The 21,574-nt window shown below is 34.5% G+C and overlaps 1 long non-coding RNA gene across 3 annotated transcripts in view; it reads right to left on the bottom strand.

Annotated features, from left to right (window-relative positions):
* LOC112645905 (uncharacterized) overlaps window positions 1–21,574 on the bottom strand; it is a 134,530-nt gene that overhangs the window by 27,155 nt on the left and 85,801 nt on the right. For all 3 annotated transcript variants that reach the window (XR_007408065.1, XR_004811883.2, XR_003127309.3), the window contains 2 exons: window positions 15,894–16,056; window positions 11,955–12,036 (listed from right to left, as the gene is read on the bottom strand). This is a non-coding gene — a long non-coding RNA (uncharacterized LOC112645905). The remainder of the gene's footprint in view (window positions 1–11,954; window positions 12,037–15,893; window positions 16,057–21,574) is intronic.

The raw sequence follows: 21,574 nt of genomic DNA, 5'->3' as shown, positions 1-21,574 counted from the left end.
AGAGAAATAAAGTCCAACATATATCCTGTAATCTCTGAATAAATGCTATTTGTTATGTCTTACTATGATAAGGAGCTATGTCTGTTCTAAAGATCAAATATTTTAGAGAGTTATTTCATTAAAATTAAGTAAAATCTGATGGCTTGAATATCCATTTAAAATATCACTGTAAATTCATAGCTTTTCAGAGCCAACAGTAGCTTAAAAAATTTAAAGATACATAACATCATAAATTTTAAAGATACACATACCATGGACTGGCAATGGATCTGGGTGGGCCCATAGGGTTTTAAGTTCAGATACAAGTAGCAGTAATCTTGTTTCTGTCAAAACCTATGTGGTATTTGAGACACTAAGTACTTATGTCCCCAAATGAAAAAATGGGAAATAAACATTCTCTCTGTACACAAGCAAGGAATTTCTCTAGATCATATACAAGAAGTAAAATACCTGAGTATACAGTGTGCTTATTTTCACACTTAAAAATTGTTGGTTACATTCCAAAGTTGTTATGATTTATACAGTGATCAACAGTGCTTAAGATTTTCTACTTCTCTATATATTCATAAATAGTTCATATTGTTAGATCTTTAACATTTTTTCCCTATCTTATGGGTGTAAAATTGGGTCTTGCTGCTGCTATAATTCACATATCTCTGATCACTACTGGGTTAGATAGCTCTTTAGTTGTTTATTAGACATTTATATTTTATTCTCTTTGAAATATATACATATTCTTGATTATTTCCTCACTTTTTATTATTGTTAATGTTATTGACACTAATATTTTCTCTATTAGATTTGTGGAAAATAGCTTGTTCCAAACTTCCCTTTTATTTACCTTTGCATAAGTAATATTTTGTTGTAAAAATGTTTCACACTTTATATAATCAAATATATTAATTTTTTTCATTTTGATTTTTGTTTTATATTTTGCCTAGATACCATATTTATCCTAAGTGTCCTAAGATATATATATCTTATATATATATATATATATAATTTCAACACTAATAAGTATCTGTATATCATTTTAGATGTTTATCCCAACTAGAACTTATTTGATGCCTAATATGAGAAAGGAATTTATTCTATTTTTTTACAGAAGGTTGTTACTTCAATTCAGTTCATTAAATAGTACACCCTTCCTCACAGATTTTTCTTTTACCAAGTTGACATGTATTTCTTTGAAAAACAACTGGCAATATTTACCCAGTGAAAAATTATCATATTCAATGATTTGTTATGAGAATATCTCAGGGCCTTCAATATCTTTTCTATTTTCAGAACTGTTTTGGGTAATGATGATATTAATTTTATACTTCTGTAAGAATTTTAGAACCAATTTATCAAGACTCCTCCTCCTAAAAAGCTATTGGGATTTTGATTGTAATTATATTATCATTATATTTAAATTTGGGAAAATTTAATACTTTCAATATTGGGCCTTACTATTCACAAACAGGAATATTTTTTTATTTATTCAAACCTTCCTTAATGATTTTCAATAATATTTTATAATTTGCTCCCTAGAGTTCTTACAGTTAACAATTTTTAGCAACAATTTATTCAGTACTTAACTAATTTTTGTTTGATATAAAAATATACATAAATATGCAGAAATTTTAATGAATTATGTGATATTTTTTAAATAAAGTGTATAGTACCTTTATATAGAGTTAATGTAAAGACAGAGTGTGCACTCAAATCAAATAAAAAAACACCCAATGGTGGTTTCCTCTAGAGACAGAAACAAACAAACAAACAAAAAACCACAGGAGCTATGTAAGGAGAGCATAGAGGATTTCAGCTTCATCTGTAAGTTATTATTTCTTTGAAACAAGAGAACAAATGATCTGAAGTAAATATGAAACTTTTTCTTAACTTTTGAATAGTGGACATATGTGTATTAATTGTATCCTTGTAGTTATACCATCTTTACATATTATCTTTATTTAATTTTCCATATAATTAAAAAAGAAATACAGCGATGCAAGACTTTAAAAGAGACACATAATAAAATCAAATAAGCAAACAAGCCACTAGAAATAGAATATACAGCTATGTACTAGCCATTGATTTATCCAAGAGGAGTATTCCCTGGTCATCAGAGGAATCCTAAGCAAGTGCTGTACACTGCCAGGTGTCAGCAGATCTCCAGTCAACCTGATAATAGCACCATACTTCACAGTCTTGTAAATTTTACACAACTGATATTCTTATATGCTGGCCTATGCTTCCTCTCAACCGCCTCAAGAGTGATCTCTAAAACCCTTTACATTATAAAGAGATCCTCCTTTAACCTGATACTCTTCACAGAATTCTCCTTTCCTGTCCTTTCCTGAGGCTAAGACCTGACTTTTTTTTTTTTTCCCCCTCCCTGAAGCTTTCTTAAGGGAAAGAGGATGTTCATTCTCCCATACTTTATGTATCTCTGGACAAGGAAATAATCTTGTTAGTATTCTCTTAGTGTTTCATTGTCACTTTCAAGTAATTTTTTCCTTTAAAAAGAGCATGAAGGTTAAGTTTAAAGACTTTTGAGAGATCAGATTGCCTGATCCTGAAGTCTGGCTCCACTTTTTCTATAGTTATTTGATCTTGGGAAATTAGTAATTCTTTCTGTATCTCAATGTCTTTATTTAAAAATGAGAGATTAAAAAAAAAGACTTAACTTCTAGACTTGTGCGAATTAAATCAATTAATACATAAAACACATAGAAAGTGGTTTTTGAATAAACTAATTATAATTTTTTTCACATACATTCATTACTATAATGTTTACTAGAAAAGTCCAAACTATATCTTTTAATTCCCATTATTGCTTTTATGTATTACCTCTATAGTAGCACAAAATCTCAAATATTTCAATATTTTTAAAATAAAATTCTGATATTTCCCTTTAGTTTTCTCTGTGGAGAATTCTAGTCATTTATTTCATGTATTCTCTTATGAGATGATTCCAGACAACTTGTAAGCTTATCTGCTCCATATTTTATAGACGATTGATAGTGATTCCCTCCCAAATTTTTAAAAGGACATGCAAATATAAAAATGCTGGCTGGATGTACGTAAGTGAACTAAGAAAAAATATCTCATAAAATAACAGTTTAAACTATATAGCTACTAATTTTCAAATGTATTGAATCCAAAATAATCAAGACAAATACATTTAACAAGATATGAGAAAAAGTCAGACCTAGATGCATTGCATTACAGGTGAACACCCCATGGCTCAAGTGAATTAATTTACATATTGGTCAACAGGATAGAATCTCCTCCCATGGGAGCTGTAGCATACTGAACAATTTTGGTGGTCTCGGAGCCCACTAAATCAGAATAAAGACCAAAAATCAATGAAAATATAATTATGGCTCTAGAGATTTATATCTACAAATTTATTCTTTACTACAAATAGCAAATGCTTTAATAAAAGTTGAAAAAAATCTCATTTATTAAGATAAGTAGCTTGGTCTAAATCTTGATTGCTCCCCTTTCAATGGTATAATGAAGATAAAGTACACATTCAAATCATTATAGAGTTGAAACACTTGCACAACTTTCCCCAATTCTTCAAGCAAGAATTCCAGGCTTAAAACAGCCCTAATTGGCACTAATTCCATGACCAAAACATGAAAAATTAAGTTGGGCCAATGTGATGTGTTACATTTGTTTTGTGAAAGTCCAAATTTGCAGACTGATGCTCTGAGTTTCTTTGTCATTGACCACTTTAATAAAAAGTACTCTATCCAACAGTACAATAGCAGCATTAGTCTTCAAGTCTTTCATAATTTAAAAATTAACATTAACACTTCTCAAAGTATAGTCTATAGACATCTAGGTGGCCTCAATACTGTTTGTTCTAGGTACATCCAGGAGGATAAGACAATTTTCCTAACGATGCTATTTGCTTTTTTGCCGTGATGGCATATAGTTTGAAAGCAATGGCACATAAAGCTCCAGGCCTTTAACCATGAGTCAAAGTAATGGCCTAACAGTGCCAGTAATCATTAAATTCTTCACAGCAACAAACCTGAAGTAAGAAGAAACCAAAACAGAAAAGAAAAAAATCATTTTAAGAATATCTTTGAGCAGTGAAAAGTATATTAAATGTCAACTGTCTAGCAGTATTTTTTCAATATTCTATATGATGAAATGGAAAGTAAGCATAAAGCTTTTTAATTCAGATTTGAATCACTGTGGTCATCTGGAAGAGAAGCAGTTGTGCAGTTGTTTGAGTTGTGAGCAGATCCAGCCTTTTTTTTTTTTTTTTTGGTGACATACCATTTTATTTGAAAGAACTATGTAGAAAGACCAAGTATATTTGTTCAGTCTCAGATATTCAACAAACATTTTCTTCAATATGAATTAAACAAATCTATTCCTTCAAAGACAACAATTGAACTTAATGGTCAATGATAAAATTTGAACTTTTCAGTAAAACATTAGGAATTTGGAAAACAGAGAGCTATCATCATGAGCTCGATGGCTTCCCAACATAGAGACTTTTCTGATGAGATTAGTAATGATAAAAAATGAATGATTTAATTTTTAGTATTTTTGAAAAGAAATATGTCATTATTGGAAGATCTGCATCATTCAATGAAACATTATCCAAATGATTAATCACATAAAAAGTTACATTCAAAATACAAGATGGACCAATGGGTTTCAGTGTAATAGAGCATGAAAAGTTCAAAGATGTGACTTCATTATCAGCATTATGACTAACCTTTAAGAAAGTACCACTTCTCCAGTTTGAGCATAGTAACAAAGAAAAATATTCTTAATTATATAAAAAAACTATCAAAACACTCTTCAGTTTTCTAACATTTGTGTTTGAAGCTGGATTTTCCTCATATATTTAAATCAAAATAACATACTCTGCAACAGATTGAATGCGGAGCAGATATGAGAATCCAGGTGTTTTCTATTAACCCAGATCGTATGCTGATTTGCAAAACTATAAAATAACATCAATAATATCTTTAAAGTTTTCTCTTGTTTTGGAAAAATAGTTATTTTTTGTTTTTAAAAAGTTTTTTATGTTAACATATGGCAGGCTTATTATTATTCTTTTTAAATGAAGTAATACATTTTTAAAAAATTCTTATAGGATGGATATCAATAGATTTGACCTTTGTAAACAAAAGCTTTTTAGGTTCCTTAATGATTTCTAAGAATGAAGAAATCCCGGATCAAAAACTTTGAGAAACACTGATCCAGATCAAGGATCAGTCCCTTTCTCATCTGGGTTTCTTCTCTTGGAATAGGAAATTTCTGTCATTCTCTGCAGCAATATTAGGGAAGGCAGGTTCCTTTACAATCTGCCACAGCACTGCCTCCTAGTGTCTAATTTATCATTCAACGAAATGATTTTCTCAATACCTCTCTGTTTTCTTTCATGGTAGGCCTGGCTCGTCAAAATATATTTTTCATAAAACATTTTCAGCCACATTCCTGTAATAAAATTGCTACTTTAAAACTAGTTTAAAATTTTGTTTTCACTTCTATTAATATCCACTTTAGATCTGGTTCATTGTTCAAATCCATTAACATTTTGTAGCTGAATTTTCTATTGGAACATAACTCTGTATCACCTGAAAATTTAATTTAGAACTCCTAAACTTTATTAATAAAAAGTATTTGATAGAGTACTGATGACAGCAAACTTTTTTCACTTTATCAGAGTGTGAAAGATTATCAGTAATTAACCAATGTTATTGGTATATTTTTAATCAATAGTAGAGCCAATAACAATGTTATTATCAATTTCATATTCAATCATCTTATGAAGAAGAAAAGAAGAAGAAGGAAGAGGAGGGGGGAGGAAGAGGAGAGGAGGAAGGGGAAGAGGAGGAAGAGAAGAAACAGATTTCTCTGTTTCTATTTAGAGAACACATGATGGTTTCCTTGTGATCTCTGTTATTATTTCTGAATTCTTCAAATATTTTAAGAGGCATCAATGTCAAGCTTTTCAGTATCTTGTTTCTAGGAAACTTCTATACTTATTGCATACTTTAAAAAAATAGAACATTTTCTTGTAGCCTCCCTCCAGAACCTCCCATTTTAATTTTTATTTCTTAACAATTAACAGTAATAATTTTTACAGCCTCTACAAACCATTCAGTAAACTTGGATATAATATTTAAAAGAGTTTATAATGTTCATGTTCTTATTTCTTCCAATTTGGTCAGCCAAGTTATCCCATTGTGACTTAGTATGATGTCATTTTAAGTCTCATCTAAGAGTATAAGGCAATCACTAGGGTAAAGAACTTCTAAGATGGTCCCCAATAACCTTTCCTTCCTGATATCCATGCCCTGTGTAATTCCTTCTTCTTGTGTGTAGGCTTGACTTAACTGTATCGCTTGTATTGAATAAAATGTAGAAGTGTTGGAATATCACTTCTAAGATTAGCTTATTAAAAAAAGACATACTGTCCCACAATTTCTCTTGGATTGCTTACCCTTGGGAAAATCGATGACCATATTATATGACAACCCTGTAGATAAACCTACAGGGTGAAGAGTCAAGTCCTGCCAACAACCACATGAGTTAGCTTGGAGGCAGAACTTCCTCCTTGTGATGAATCTTTCAGGTAAGATCATAGACACAGCTGACAGCCTGAGAACAATCTTATGATAGACTTTGAGCCTATAGTTCTCAGCTAAGTCACATCCAGATACTTGACCCACAGAAAACTGGACAAAGACGATAAGATATCCAGGCAGGAAAATATAAAATTCTCTATGCCAAGAACTACAGCATCAATAGTGTTGAAGTCATGTCTTAAAATTTATATATAAGGGTATTAGTCAAAGTGATTAAAGGTAATACCTTAAAGTAATTAAGGGTAATAGTCATTGAAGCACATACAAATGCTGCAGGGGTTATTTTAATATAGTTTTATCCAATTTCTGAATTTTCAGTGGCTTCTTGTCCTAATGGATACGTCATGGGAACACTAGACTGAATAATATTTAATTTATTAAATATTATTTATAAGGATTGTTTTTACAGAGACAATAGTGTTTTCTTGGAGTTATTTTACTAATGACAAAACTGAGTCCTCAAGAAATAAATATTGACACTACTGCTATTTGGTTTGAATCACTGTTTATAGCCACACTAACTACACTGATATATGTGTCTCTTTTACTATCCACTCAGTAACCTCTGAGGTAGTTACCATGGCCACTTTTTTTTTTTTTATCATGGCCACTTTTTAAAAAGATATATTAAGATTCAGAGAGATTTAATAGCTTTTTTGGGGGGGAGAAATATCTCAGCTAATAAGTAGCGACCTAAAGAGCTAACAGTCAGATTTCAAACCTCATTTAAACAATAAGATTACAATCCATAATTTCAGATTTATTTTTTTTCCATTTTTAAATTGGGTTATGTGTATTCCTATTGTTGAATTTTAAGAGTTCTTCGTATATGTTGTATACAAGTCCCTTATCAGATATTTATTTTGTAAATATTTCTCCAGGTATGAGGCTTGTCTCTTTACCTTCTGGACAGTGTCTTTCACAGAGCAGAAATGTCTTATTTTAATAAAGTTCAACTTGTTGCATTTTTTTTCTTTCATGGATTATGTTGTTGCTGTGGTTTGTATCTAAACTCATTGCCAGGAGCATTTGAGTGGCTCAGTTGATTAAGCATCTCCCTTCAGCTCAGGTCCTGATCTCAGAATCATTGCCTGGGCTCTGTGTTAGGCTCCCTGCCCAGCAGGGAGTCTGCTTCAACATCTCCCTCTGCTCCTCCTGTGCTCCCCCTTTTGTACACACTCTCTCTCTCTCTCTCTCTCTCCCTCTCTCCTCTCTCTCTCTCTCCCTCCTCTCTCAAATAAATAAATAAAACCTTCTAAAAAAAAATAAACTCACTGCCAAACTCAAGGTCACTTAGATTTTTCCTATGTTGCCTTCCAGAAATTTTACAATTTTACATTTTATATTTTTGCTTTAGTTTTTTTATTTCTAGAATTCCCTTTTGATTCTTTTATAGAGTTTTCATTTATCTGCTTATGTTATCCATCTATTCTTGTATACTGCCTACTTTTGCCATTACATATCTTAGCATGTTAATCATAGTTATTTTGAAATTATTACATCTGGAATTTAAAATCTTTGCCATATGTGGGATTCTAATGCTGTTCTATATCTTCGCACAGTGGTTTTTTATTTTTTTTTTCATTTTCCTTTTTGCCTTTTAGTATTCCTTATAATTTTTGTTTAAAGCTTGGTATGATGTTCCAGGTAAAAGGAACTGAGGTAAACAGGCTTTTGATGTGAAGTTTTATTTATCTGGCCAGAAGTTAGCCTGTGTTTACCTTTGTTGAAGCTATGTCAGAAACTAGAATTTCCTCTGGTGTATTAGTGTTTGTCTCCACTGTTGTCTTTGGGCTTCTCTAGTGACTTCTTAAATAAGGTCTAAGATTTGTAGTTCTTTCAGTTTTAATCATCTATTATTGTACAGATGCCCCACTGATGTGGATATAAGTGTTGGGAGGGAAGAAACAAATCTCTAAATTTTTATTATTAAACCTTGGCCTTTTAGTGTGCCTATATCCCTGAGATATGACTTTCACAAATGCTTCTTTGCTTCCTCATTCCCTCCTGGGTAAGAAAGAAAGACTACTGGGGGCTGCCCTTCCCCCTGCCAGTTAATACTTTAGGAAAACTTTTCACCTTGAGGTCTTGTCTCTGTTACAGGAATATAATGAGGGAAAGAATACTCTAGACTTATTTCAAAATGATATCTTTCCCTCCCCTGTTGGACACATGAAGATTTTCTGCATTGTTCAGAATGAGAATCTGGTTAGGTTTCTGGAGATAAAACATAGAGAAGGCTGGGACCTCTGGAGTTTTCAATTCTTGAGCTAGTCCACACCGAGTCTCCAGTAATTCCTCAATTGCAGGAAAACATTTCCATGTTATTGGCTCCAGGGGTATGAATGTGTGTGCCTATTGCTGGGTTCCTGAACATGGAGAATTGGTTCCTGGGCCATGGCTGAGCAGGCTTACAGCTGGGTCACAGGATTGCTACAGGATATACAGTTAGATTGAAGCTGGTGAATTAGCCAGAGGCAAAATCTTAAATGTAGATAGAAGAAGATATATTACCTTCAAAAAAAAGATTGATGCTTATTTTTTCAGTATAAATGTTCAAAAACTAGACAATAACCTATAATTTAAGGGATTGAAGGAAAATGATACAAAATTCTAATTCAAAATTCTATAACCAACAAAGATATCCTTCAAAAATAGAGATGAAGTCTTCCAAAGCTAGCTTTGATGGGTAAGGAACTTGGAAGCCATCATTTCTATCCTCATAAAAAGAAAAAAGCTGAAGAAACTGAAAAATGATAAATCTTCTTAAATCCATCAGAGAATTAAGGTCACAGGACAAACTAGTGAGAGAAGCATACATAAAATAACAGCTTACCGGGAACAGAATTTGAACACTGGAGCCAATACTGTCACTAATCAACATCACTAATTATGAGGGAAATGTAAATTAATGTAAATGTAAATTCAAAACCACAGTGAGATATCATTCATACCTGTAAGAAGGGCTGTTAAAAAAGGCAAAAGATAACAAGTGTAGGGAAGGATATGGAGAAAAGGGAACCCTTGCACATTGTTGGGGAATATGTAAATCAATGCAGCCATTATGGAAAACAGTATGGGGGTTTCTCAAAAAATAAAAATAAAACTACCATATGACCCAGCAATTCCACCTCTAGATTTTATTTGCAAAGGAAATGAAATATGTACCTCAAAGAGATACCCATAATACTGTATGGCATACTTGAAATTTGCTAAGAGGGTAGAAGTTAAGTATTCTTGATATGCACACACACAATGTAAGGTGACAGATTTGATGATTAGCTTGATTATGGTAACATTTTACTATATATATATATATAAAATCATCACATTGTGTAGCTAAGATACATGCACATTTTGTCAGTTATGCCTCAATAAAGTTGAGGAAAAAAGTTTTGCCACTGATTTGATTTTTAGCAGTCTTATGATGTTTCTAGATTGATTATTCTTTATATTTATCTTGCTAAGGGCTTCAGAGTTTTTTGAATCTGGATTTATTAAATTTTTAAAAAATGTATGCTCATTAACTTTTGTTTCTGTCCCATTCTCTTGCTTTTGTCCTGATTTTCCCATTAACTTCTGTAAGACTTTTCACTTTCTCCCACCTTAATCTAATGCTTTCAATTTGTCCTTTTAGTTCACTTATCTGTGCTTCAGTTTGTATATTTTCTATTTTCTGTCAATTCTTAATTTTGTTTTGTTGTTCCCAGTCTGCTGTTAAGTCAAAGTAACAAGAGTTTCTGATTTTACATATTATAATTCTCAAGTCTAGAATTTTAACTGTTTATAGTTTTCTAATGAAATTCACCAGTTTGTCTTTTTATTATATGTTTATCTATTTTTAAACATAACAAATATAGTTATTTTTAATTTTTTAAAAAAATCTAATTTATATTTGCATATCCATGGTGTTTCTATTTATTTATTTTTTTTCTCATACTATCTTTTGATATATAAATCTGATATAAATCTTCTGATAGAATAATTAATATGTTGTTTAAAAATGTCAGCTTGACTGAGTTCTTATATTAAGATTCTGGGGAAGAATATATTTGTAAGTTCATTCTTATTGACAGAATTCAGTTCCTCATGGTTTTAAGACTGAGGTCCCCATATTCTTGATGGCTGTTGGCCACAGGTCAGTCTCAACTCCCAAAGGCTGCACTCCCAACTACATGCATCTTGACATTGGCCATGGCATATTGAATCCTTCCCTTGCTTAGAATGTCTCCAATCATCCCTTCTGCTCCACCCATGATCTCTTTAACAAAGGATTTTCCAGCTACATCTTTGTTCTTCTCTCTAGAATATGCCTTTTTTTTGTAATATAAATAGTATTTCCCAAATCTTCAAATTCCGTTTCCTTGAACTTATCTCTTTCATCTTGCATTTTACTAGAAACAGTATGGAGAAACCAGGCCATACCTTCAACACTTTGCCTAAAAATCTCTCAGTAAGGAGGGTCTTCAGAAGGTTTGTTTGTTATTTCTGGGTGGTGATTATTCTTTTTTTTTAATAATAAATTTATTTTTTTATTCGTGTTCAATATGCCAACATACAGAATAACACCCAGTGCTCATCCCATCAAGTGCCCCCATCAGTGCCCGCCACCCAGTTCTCCCCACCCCCCGCCCTCCTCCCCTTCCACCACCCCTAGTTCGTTTCCCAGAGTTAGGAGTCATCCATGTTCTGTCTCCCTTTCTGATACTCTTATTTAGTTGTTATAATCCAAGAAGAAATATTTAGGCTACTGTTTTGTCTGCCCAATGGTGACACTATCTTATCCTCTCTCCCTTCTTGTCTTGTTAAATCCCTTTTTTACAGAAAGTTTATATTTCAGATGGTGTAAGGATGTGTTTCAGGCTAACTGGAGATTTTTCTATGATCTAGGGTTTTTAAGAAAGATTTATTTATTATTTATTTGTTTGTTTGCTTGTTTGAGATAGATAAAGAGAGATAGAACACATGTGAGCTGGAAGGAGAGAGAAAAAAAGCAAATCTGAAGCAGACTCTGTCCTAGGGCTTAATATTATGACCCTGAGATCATGAACTGAGCTGAAACCAAGAGTCAGCCACTTAACTGACTGAGTCACCCAGAAGCCCCTATGATCCAGGAATTTTAACCTAAGAGTTTTGAGATTCTACTCTTTGTCAATGATAATAAGCAACAGTATAGTTCTTTCCCCATCACTCCAAGCAAACATTCTTTTTCTTATTCTCACAGATCAAATGACTTCCCGATTATGGTTGTAGATATTTCTCATTTAGTCCTGTGTCATCTGCTTCTAGCCAATTCCCTCTTGACACCATTGTTGTAGTAAAGATATTGTTTTTGCACCTTACCTTAAGTATTTTGCTTTTTCCTCAAAGACTGCTTTTTTGCTGGACCTTGTGAGCTGCAAGTGTGGTATTATCTGTTCAATACCTTTAAAAAAAGATTTTATTTATTTATTTATTTATTTATTTATTTATTCATTCATTCATTCATTCATTCATTTGAGAAAGAGAAAGTGCACACACAAGTGGGAGGAGGGGCAGAAGGAGAAGCAGGGAAAAAAAAAAAAAAAAGGAGAAGCAGGGAGCCCAATATGGGACTGGATCCCAGGATGTGGGATCATGATTACCTAAGCCAAAGGCAGATTTAATCAAATGAGCCACCCAAGTGACCCCATTAGATACCTTTTAACTATTTTCACCCTTACATGCCATCCCTGATGAATATCTACTGTTATGGACATTCTTTCCAACCATTTTGTACTTTTGAGTGTTAGCTCCTCCAGCTTTCATTGAATATAGAGTCTGTGTTCATTTCTCATAAATCATGTGGCTATGGGATGATTTCATGGAAAATAATGGAGGAAACTTCTGAAACACTGAAGTTTCTTAGGAAATGATTTCATCTTGAATAATTTATAGGAAAAAATTCAACATGTTAACAAATAAAACAACAGGTAATTGTTATATACTTGAAACAAACTTGAACAGTATGTATGCTACGATGTACTTGAAAATTGATATTTGTAATTACATACTTGGATAAATCATTACTCTGACTAGTTTTTTGAACTATAAAATGTTTTGGAGAGACCTAACATTTCTAAGGTCACTTTCTCTTCTAAATATTTAGGGCTCTATTACTTAATTCATCAAAGTTCTGGCTTGCCAAAGTTTAATTATAGTAAGACCAGTTTTGCAAGTAAATGCTCCCTTTAGAGTAATGAATTTGGATTATATAAATATTATGTACAGGACATGTTTATGTTAAGAAAGTTAAATTTCCAACTTATTTCTTAAAACCTCTTAATTTACAATAGAAAAAGTACTTATATTTTCCAAAAAAATTATAACATATGATTATTATTATAAATGATTCAAACTCTCTTAACATGAAAACACTACTGTATTTTCTCTTTGCTTTGGTATGTTAAAAGAATGGAATAAAAATTTTTTCTCACTTCTACAGAAATTTTTAATATTAAATTTTCCCTTTTCCTCAAAGAAAGAAGGACTGGTTTTAGGTTTCGGATGTTTCCAAATTTGGATTTAATAGATCATACATAGGATGCCTGGGTAACTCAGTGGTTGAGTGTCTGCCTTTGCCTCAGGGTCTTATCCTGGGGTCCTGACATTGAATCTCGTGTGGGGCCCTCCATAGGAAACCTGTTTCTCCCTCTGCCTGTCTCTGTGTGTCTCTCATCAATCAATAAATAAAATCTTAAAAAAAAATAATATGCCATACATGTCTCTTGTCAAACAAGAAGAAAATATATTTTAAGAAAAGATAAAATATAGGATTCTCCTTAGAGAAACAATAAAAGAGGAATACTTTCCCCTGTAAAAAAGCAGTTCAGATAATTGAGAAGAGAGCTGCCTAACCAAGGAGTTGATTGTGGTGAAGTTCCACAGGACTCAGCCTGGAAAGAGTTGAGTAAACAGACCAAATAGCCATTTTAAAGAGCTTTGTGGGACAGCCCTGAAGCCCTGCTGGAATGGAAATGTTGCCCTAACACTTCTCAGTCTTTACTTTAGAGAGAACTTTTCATTGTCTTAGTCCAGAAGATTATTATTATCTTCAAATAGTCATTATCAAGACCCACTGAATAAAAAACTACTAATTATAGCATATTTCCCAAATAACTTTACTAATACATTCACTCAGATTGAATGCACTTTAAATGTACAAATTAAATCAGGACATCTGGAACTTTCAAGATTATTGCCTAGGGATCATGTATAATAGCTATTTATTCAGCACATTATTACTTTTTCAAGGAACAATTAAGCTCATGATCTTATTTACTCTCCATAATAAAAACTGACAGTGAAGTACAATTGAAAAATTCTGGCCCAGGACTCAGAGATCTAAGACCTAATTTGGCTCTGTTTCCAAAGTCACTTAATTTCACTGTAAAAAGTCACTTAATTTCAATATGCATCACTAAATTCTGCTTTTTTCGGTAACAAAACACCATTTTTTCAATCTATTAAGAGTTTATGTTGTTCAGATGAGACAAGTGCCTCCACTGGCATAGGAGTTGAAGCCATTGCCTGAATGTCAGTGATTTATTCATTAATGGACATAGAGACCAATTATGAGACAGCAACACTAATTCCTGGGACTTTTGTTAGAAAAGAGACTTTCGGGGTACCTGGGTGGCTCAGTGGTTGAGTGTCTGCCTTTGGCTTAGGGTGTGATCCCAGGGTCACACCCCGGGATCAAGTTATGCATCAGGCTTCCCACAGGGAGCATGCTTCTCTCTCTGCCTGTATCTCTGCCTGTCTCTGTGTCTCTGATGAATAAATAAATAATAGCTTAAAAAAAAAAGAAAAAAGAAAAGAGACATCCTTTTCTGGGGATTACTAAACTGGTAGAATTAAGGCCTGGAGGTCTAGAAGTCCCTGTGTTAGACAATCTTCCAGCAAACAAGGCCAATGCAGAGGAAAATAAAATAAATACTGAGAAAGACAGAGACCTCTTGATTCAACATGAGTTTGTGTATTCATTCAGCCATGTTTACCCAACACACTCTTCTTTTTTTTCCTTTAGTCAGTTTGTGTTGGAGTTTTGACATTTGCAAGAAGACAAGTATGACTCATACATTATCTTTAACTATAAAATTATATAAGTAACTACATTATAATTTCCAAAGTTAAATCACTATAATGCAAAACGTAAGAGGAAGTAATTAAATACAGACTCTAAAGTCCCTAAGTGCAGGGATCTTTTCTTCCAATGACAATTCATCAGCGGCAAGAACAACACTTGAACATAGTATGCATTCAATACATATTTGTTGAATGAATGAATGGATTTTAATAATAAAATGGGGAAGCCATTTTCTAGTTCTATCCCCCTTATTGGTCCTACTGGATGAAAGAAAGTACAATATCATTTACTTGCCATTGAGTATGGTGCAGTTCAGAAACGCTGGAACCTTTTTTGTCTTCACGAAATTGGAAAACACGGGACTCTCCACAATTCTTACTTGTATGGCTGACCATGAATACAGTTATTGTATCCATGAAGATCTAAAACATCTATTTTATCATAATTAAATCTTTATTTGAACATACATTTTTCATAGGTTTATATAATGAAAGAATAATTCCATGATTATCAGGTGTTTTCTGATCATTTACTATGTGCTAGGAATTGTGTTATTACAATATTATGGTAGAAATAGCAAAATAACTCCTAGATGTATTTCCCATTAGCTATGAATAAAATGTTTACCTCATAGAGTTTGTGAGGGTAAAAAGATAAAAATGTAATTCTACATGTGAAAATACATTATAAGCTAGAAAAATTAATACGTACATCTAAGGTGTTTCTTAAGGGCAACCCAAATTAGTACTTAAAATTGGGTCAAAGATCATGGACGTGAGCAGTTGCCCTGAACCATGTCTATAGAATACAAAAAATATAGAATAATGTAGAATAGAAAGTAGAAATTGGCAGAATGGTCCCTAGAACACAACTCTAGAAAGCATCATTCATACTAATCATACAAAGTTGCCGCCCTAGGTCACGAGTAGAAATGGCCCATTTATGACAATTGGTCTCTCATCTTGCTGTCAGTGACACTTCAGTCCCTGTTAAAGTATCTTAAAACATACCTTTATTCCCAAAGTTACTTTATATATACTCATGGCTAAGGCCTATAACCAACCACATGGATTCTACATTCTACCCTCCTTTCATCTCCAGATTCAGCTTCCCACAGGGATGCCTACTGCCAAGACCACTCTGTTGGAAAACTGTAGGAAGGCACTTTGATTTACATTCTGTTCCCCACGGATGCACTGTCTCCATCAGGCATTGGCAAGACTTTTTCCAATCTCTTCTGCTGCCGCTGGCACTTTTGTTGGGCATTGTTGCTGCTTCTTCCTCTGCCAGAAACTTGCATCCCTGCTGAAATGGATACCTCAGAGAGCCAATGTGGTTCTTTGTGGGAGAAGAAAAAAAAGAGCCATTAGCTCAAGCTTTTTATTAAAATATAGAAACCTGGAAATAGCCGTGATGGTTTTGCGGACAGCAGGACACTTAAAACTTTACTAGAAAATTTGAGGATGGCCAGGCGAAGTCCATTTTTTGTTTCAGAGAATTTCCATTGTCCAGATTCTTGAAAGGATTAATGAATCGAAGCTGTGTTAATCATAAAACATGATTCAGGGCCCACAGGACTGAATCCATGGTTTATCAGCAACTCATCAACTAACTGGATTTAGCAATAGGTAGGGAAAGAACTGCTGAAAGCTAAGTCTTTTCCAGAGTCAGTGGAATTTTTTTATTCCTTCAGCATCTCTAACATTCTGAACCCAGTGCATTTTCCACAGGCACTATGGCCAATGTCGAAGTATAAATGCTTCCTTCACTTCTGCTGTTCTGTTTTATCATAGGGCTATTATAGCACCTCATAGTCTTAATCTCTCAAACCCTCCAGAGGAATTCCATATAAATCTATGTGCATCTGGGTCAGGGACTAATTTTTTGACAAGTACAACATTGTGCTTAGAATCAGCTCTCCTATTGGGAGTCGAATTGTATCACCCCCAAATTTATATGTTGAAGTTCTAACCCCAAGGACTTCAGATGTGATTGTTTAAAGGCTTAAGGTAAAATGAGGTCACTAGGGTGGGCCCTATCCCAATACGATGGATGTCCCTATAGGAGGGGGAAGCCTGGTGACAGACATATACAGACAGAGGACCACGTGAAGGCACACGGAGAAGACGGCCGTTTACAAGCCATGGAGAGAGGCCTCAGAAGAAATCAACCCTGATGGCATATTGATCTCAAATTTTCAGCCTCCAGAAGTTTGAGAAAATAAATTTGTAGCATTAAGCCATCCAGTCTGTGTTACGTTGTTATGGAAGCCTTAGCAAACTAATACATCTCCCATTTTAGAGCCAAAGTTTTGTTAATAGAGGATTCCAATTCTGGTGTCCCCATCATTCCTTAAAATAAATTCTCCCTCAGAAGCCTCTCCAGTCTTCTTCCTCCTGACATATATAGCAGGTAGAATCCCAGTGCTGTATGCAGCTGAAGCTTGAGGTGAGCCACACAGGCCTCCTGCTCAACCCAAACACTCCTATTTTACTTTTAATGAACTGTCACAGCCCTATTGTTGGTAGCATCAGTATAACAGATGCCCCTTTTAAAAAGGTAAGAATTACTTTGCCATACATCAGTCTCATTAAAGTTCACAAATATGAACAGAGAGCAAAAGGCAAATTCTACTTAAAAGAGAGTAATGCATTTGTTCATCTGCTTCCACTTTGTAATAACATCTTTAGAAGAACCTCCCTATTGCTCTTCTATTTACAAGTTTTGGTCAATACCTGAAGTAATGGTCTTGTCATTAGGCTCGCTTAAACATAAAAGGTTTGTGGTGTCAGAGAGAACTCTCATTGAAAAAGGAATTGACTATATGGCACACTTGAATGTGCTTGCACTTCTAAATGAATTTGTAAGCTCATCCTGATTGATGACACATTGAGCAACATCTTGCAGGGTTGGAGAAGAAAATTAAATATATATAGATTGCACACTGGTAAAGGATGAGTGTTCTTTTCTTTGCTCGATGTGAGTTAAAATCTTGTTATATGTTAGAATAACTCATTTTTTTTCTCATTATAAATTAATAGGTAGACTATAAACACATGAGTTAAATAGATATGTATTTAAATGCTTATTTTTCTACTTAATATTATAAGACCCCTCCATGTCAATAGAGATTAGAACGTCCCAACCTGTAAACTAGGGATAATAATGCCTGTTTCACAGTAGTTGCAGGGATTTATTAATGCATAGTGCCTGGAAATTCAGAAATGTGCAATAAATGTTTGTTGCTTTCTTTTTTGTTTAAAGATTTTATTTATTTATTCATGAGAGACACACAGAGAGAGGCAGAGACACAGGCAGAGGGAGAAGCAGGCTCCATGCAAAGAGCCCAATGCAGGACTTGAACCCGGGAATCCAGAATCACCCCCTGAGCCAAAGGCAGGCACTAAACTGCTGAGCCACTCAGGCGTCCCAATGTTTGTTGCTTTCAATAATGTTTGTCAGCAGAAACAAAAACTTCAGCATTACCATAAAATTAAGTTGACTATAAAAAAATGCATATATGGCATGTTTTGTTTGAGAGAGTATAATAATTTCCTGGGGATGCCATAACAAAGTACCACAGACTAGATGGCTTAAGACAACAGAAATTCATTCTCTCACAGTTCTGGATGCTAAAAGTGTGAATTTAAGGTGTTGGCAGGGCTGGTTCCTTCTGGAATTACTGATGATGGGGAAATGGTCTCATGCTTCTCTTCCAGCCTCTGGTTACTGGCAATCCTTGGTGTTCTTTAGTTTCTAGATGTATCACAGCAATCTCTGCCTCTACCTTGACATGACTTTCTTGTAACTGGATTTAGGGCCTACCCTAATCCTATATGGACTCATTTTATGTTTACCAATTATATCTGCAAAAATCCTACTTCCAAATATTCACATTCTTAGGTTCCAGGTAAACATGAATTTTGGAGGCAGATGCTACACAACCACATATAGTGTGCTCTCTGTCTTTCCCATATTCACATCTATCCCACATGTAGACATTCATCCCATCCCAACATCCCTGAAATTCTTAACCCATTCCTGAATGAGTACTACCATCCTAAAATATCAACTCAAAAAGTTTCAAATCCCATCATTTAAATAATCTGGATCAAGTATGGTTGAGACTCTAGATATGATCTATGCTGGGGCAAAATTCTTCTCTAGTTGCGGACATGTAAAAATGGAAGATGAGTTGTCTGCCTCCTGTAGGCAAGACAAGCTCCAATAGACAGTCCGATTCTGAAAGGAAGAACGTGGAAGGAATAAAGTGCTCACTGGTCCAAAGCAAGTTCACAACTCAACAAGGCAAGTTCTATTAGGTTTCAAGGCCTGAAAATAATTCTCTGTGTCCAGATGCTTTGCTCTCTGGGTTTGTGGAGGTCTCCCACTGCTCATGGTCTCTGGACCATGCTTAGAGTCATTCTCCCTTCATTTCATCCCATCTCTGTCCCTTTCAGTCCAAGTTGGTTAAAAAGATCTCAAAAATGTCATTCTTTCATGCACGTCAAGAGGATCCATACCATTAGCAGGATTTTCCACAGGTCATTCCTTTTCTTGGATAGTTTTCTACAGGTTCTTCCTGGATAATCCTGTCTCTCCTCCTGGCTTCTTAAGAGAAGCCATTGAACCCCTGAGTCACACACCTACTTTCTTCCCAAAACATTCAGCCAGTCCTGGAGTTCTCTCTAGTGAATCCTTCTTTTTTTTTTTTTTTTCTTTTTTTTTCTTTTTTTTACAATAGGAGTAGGCTGAGGATTTTCCAAATCAAACACTGGTTCCTTTTTGCTTCATAGCTTGTTTCTCAACTTACCTCTTTCCTCTTGCATTGTACGATATATAGTGGGGACAAATCAAGCCACACTTTCCATATTTTGCTTGGGAATCTCATCAGCTAAGTACCCAAGGTCGTAGCTTGCAAAGTTCTACCTTCCACCCAACACTAGGACACAATTCAACTAAGTTTTCTGCCCCTTTATAACAAGAATCAGGAATCATCTTTCCTGACAGGTCCACTAACATGGTCCTCATCTCCTTCTGAAAACTCACTAAAGCACTTGGAATATTCATACATCTACCAGCATTCCCTTTATGATGAGCATTTTCATGTATTCTCTAAAATGACAGACGCTTTCTTGCCCGTTCTTTTCACTTTCATCTGTGCCTTCACCAGAACTACCCTTTTCAGAGGTCTGAATTCAAGGTGTTTGACAAGGTTAGTTTTTTCTGAAGACTGTGAGACAGAAAATGTCTCATGCCCCCCTCCTTCCATGTGGTAGTTGTTCCTGTTCTTTGTCTTAGATACATATCAGCAATCTGTGCCTCCACGTTCACATGGCTTTCTTTTCAGTACTTCTCCCCATGGCCTTCTCATTTCCAAATAAGGTCAAATTCTGGGGTTCTAGATGATGAATATTGGGGAACATCATTTAACCCAGAAACACATATCACAGGATATGTGTTTCAAATCAGGACATTGATCCACAGTTAGTGTCCATGATGAATGGAGACCACTTAATAAAGCATTGATTAGATCAAAATTTGCCAATAAGAGGTATTATTTTTTCTTCTACTTCCTGCATAAAAGCATTTTTTCAATATAGTATGCTTTAATAGCAAAATTTAGTTGTTAGTTCATAGGGTTTTCAGGTTTCCACAGAAAGCTGGCATGTGACATAAGTCACAAATACATATCAAGCAAATACAAAACAACAAAAATTAAAAGCATTTGTTTGCCTTTAATTTCAAGACTGGTAAAGGCAACACATGCTAAAGTAATTTAGAAAAACAAAATTAACTATGGAGGCTGAAATTATCACTCCATCTAATTCTTCATGTTTTGCTTCAACCTTAATGTAGTGTTTACCTGATAGGGAATTAATTAATTTCAATTTGTTTATTGTTTGATTTTCCAAACTAATAATCCTCCAAGGCTACTGTTTGTTTTAAGCCCTAATATTATGCAGACTTAAGGTGCAAAGGGACAGTGGAGGACTGTGCTGCTCCTGTGGAGCTGGGCAGCTTTGAAGACACTCCTTCAGCTGCCTGTTCTGGATCTCTAGCAAGCAGCACTTACTAAGAAGAAGGGCTCCAGTGGCTCTTGGCAGCCACAGTCCTAGGGCAAAATGACTTTGAACAAGGACTCAGAAGAATAGTATGACCGAAGCAAGGAGCATTGGGGTGGGTAGAAGAGTGAAGATGAAAGTAAAATAAAGTTGAATAAGTAGGTGGGAGTGGGGAGCTGATGAAATATTTAAATGCCATCTGTTTGTTTCCTGCAACTCCTACCACTAGCCATTCCTTCTTCACTGAAGGGGAGTTATTCAGAAACAACTCGTGTGGAACCGAGCATTTGGCTTAGAAACAATAATATCCTTTAATTTATCTTGTGCTTCTTTTGCCTGTAGGAGACATTTTTTTATTAATTGTATTAAAATCCTCTAATATCTCAGGACTTGGCCCCAAGCATGGGCTCCCAGACAATTCTGACATACATTTGTTATTGTTAAAAACTACTTGAAAATACTTTGCTATTTTATGTGCCCTACCATGACCTTCTATCCTCTGACCACACTAATGCTCAAGTAACACGAGCATTAATTTTATCCTTCAACTTGTTTTTGCAAAACCTCCAGTCTCTTGCCACATCTTGCAGAGGTAGGGTTATAGAGGGATTTCACACATGCTCATAAACAGTCTTGACAGCATTAAGATGAATTCACCTTCTTACCATTTTCCTGCTGAGATCCGTCTTTTGTGGAACCCACTGATGCATTTTTGGATGCCTAAGTAAAGCTACCCTATCATCCAGCCCCATCAGTCTCCATGTGGGCACATTTGTTGCAAATGTGCTACA

This window comes from Canis lupus, chromosome 34 (genome assembly GCF_003254725.2).
Source record: "Canis lupus dingo isolate Sandy chromosome 34, ASM325472v2, whole genome shotgun sequence".
In the NCBI taxonomy this organism is placed as follows: Eukaryota; Metazoa; Chordata; class Mammalia; order Carnivora; family Canidae; genus Canis; species Canis lupus.
This window is presented reverse-complemented; position numbering and strand designations above follow the sequence as displayed.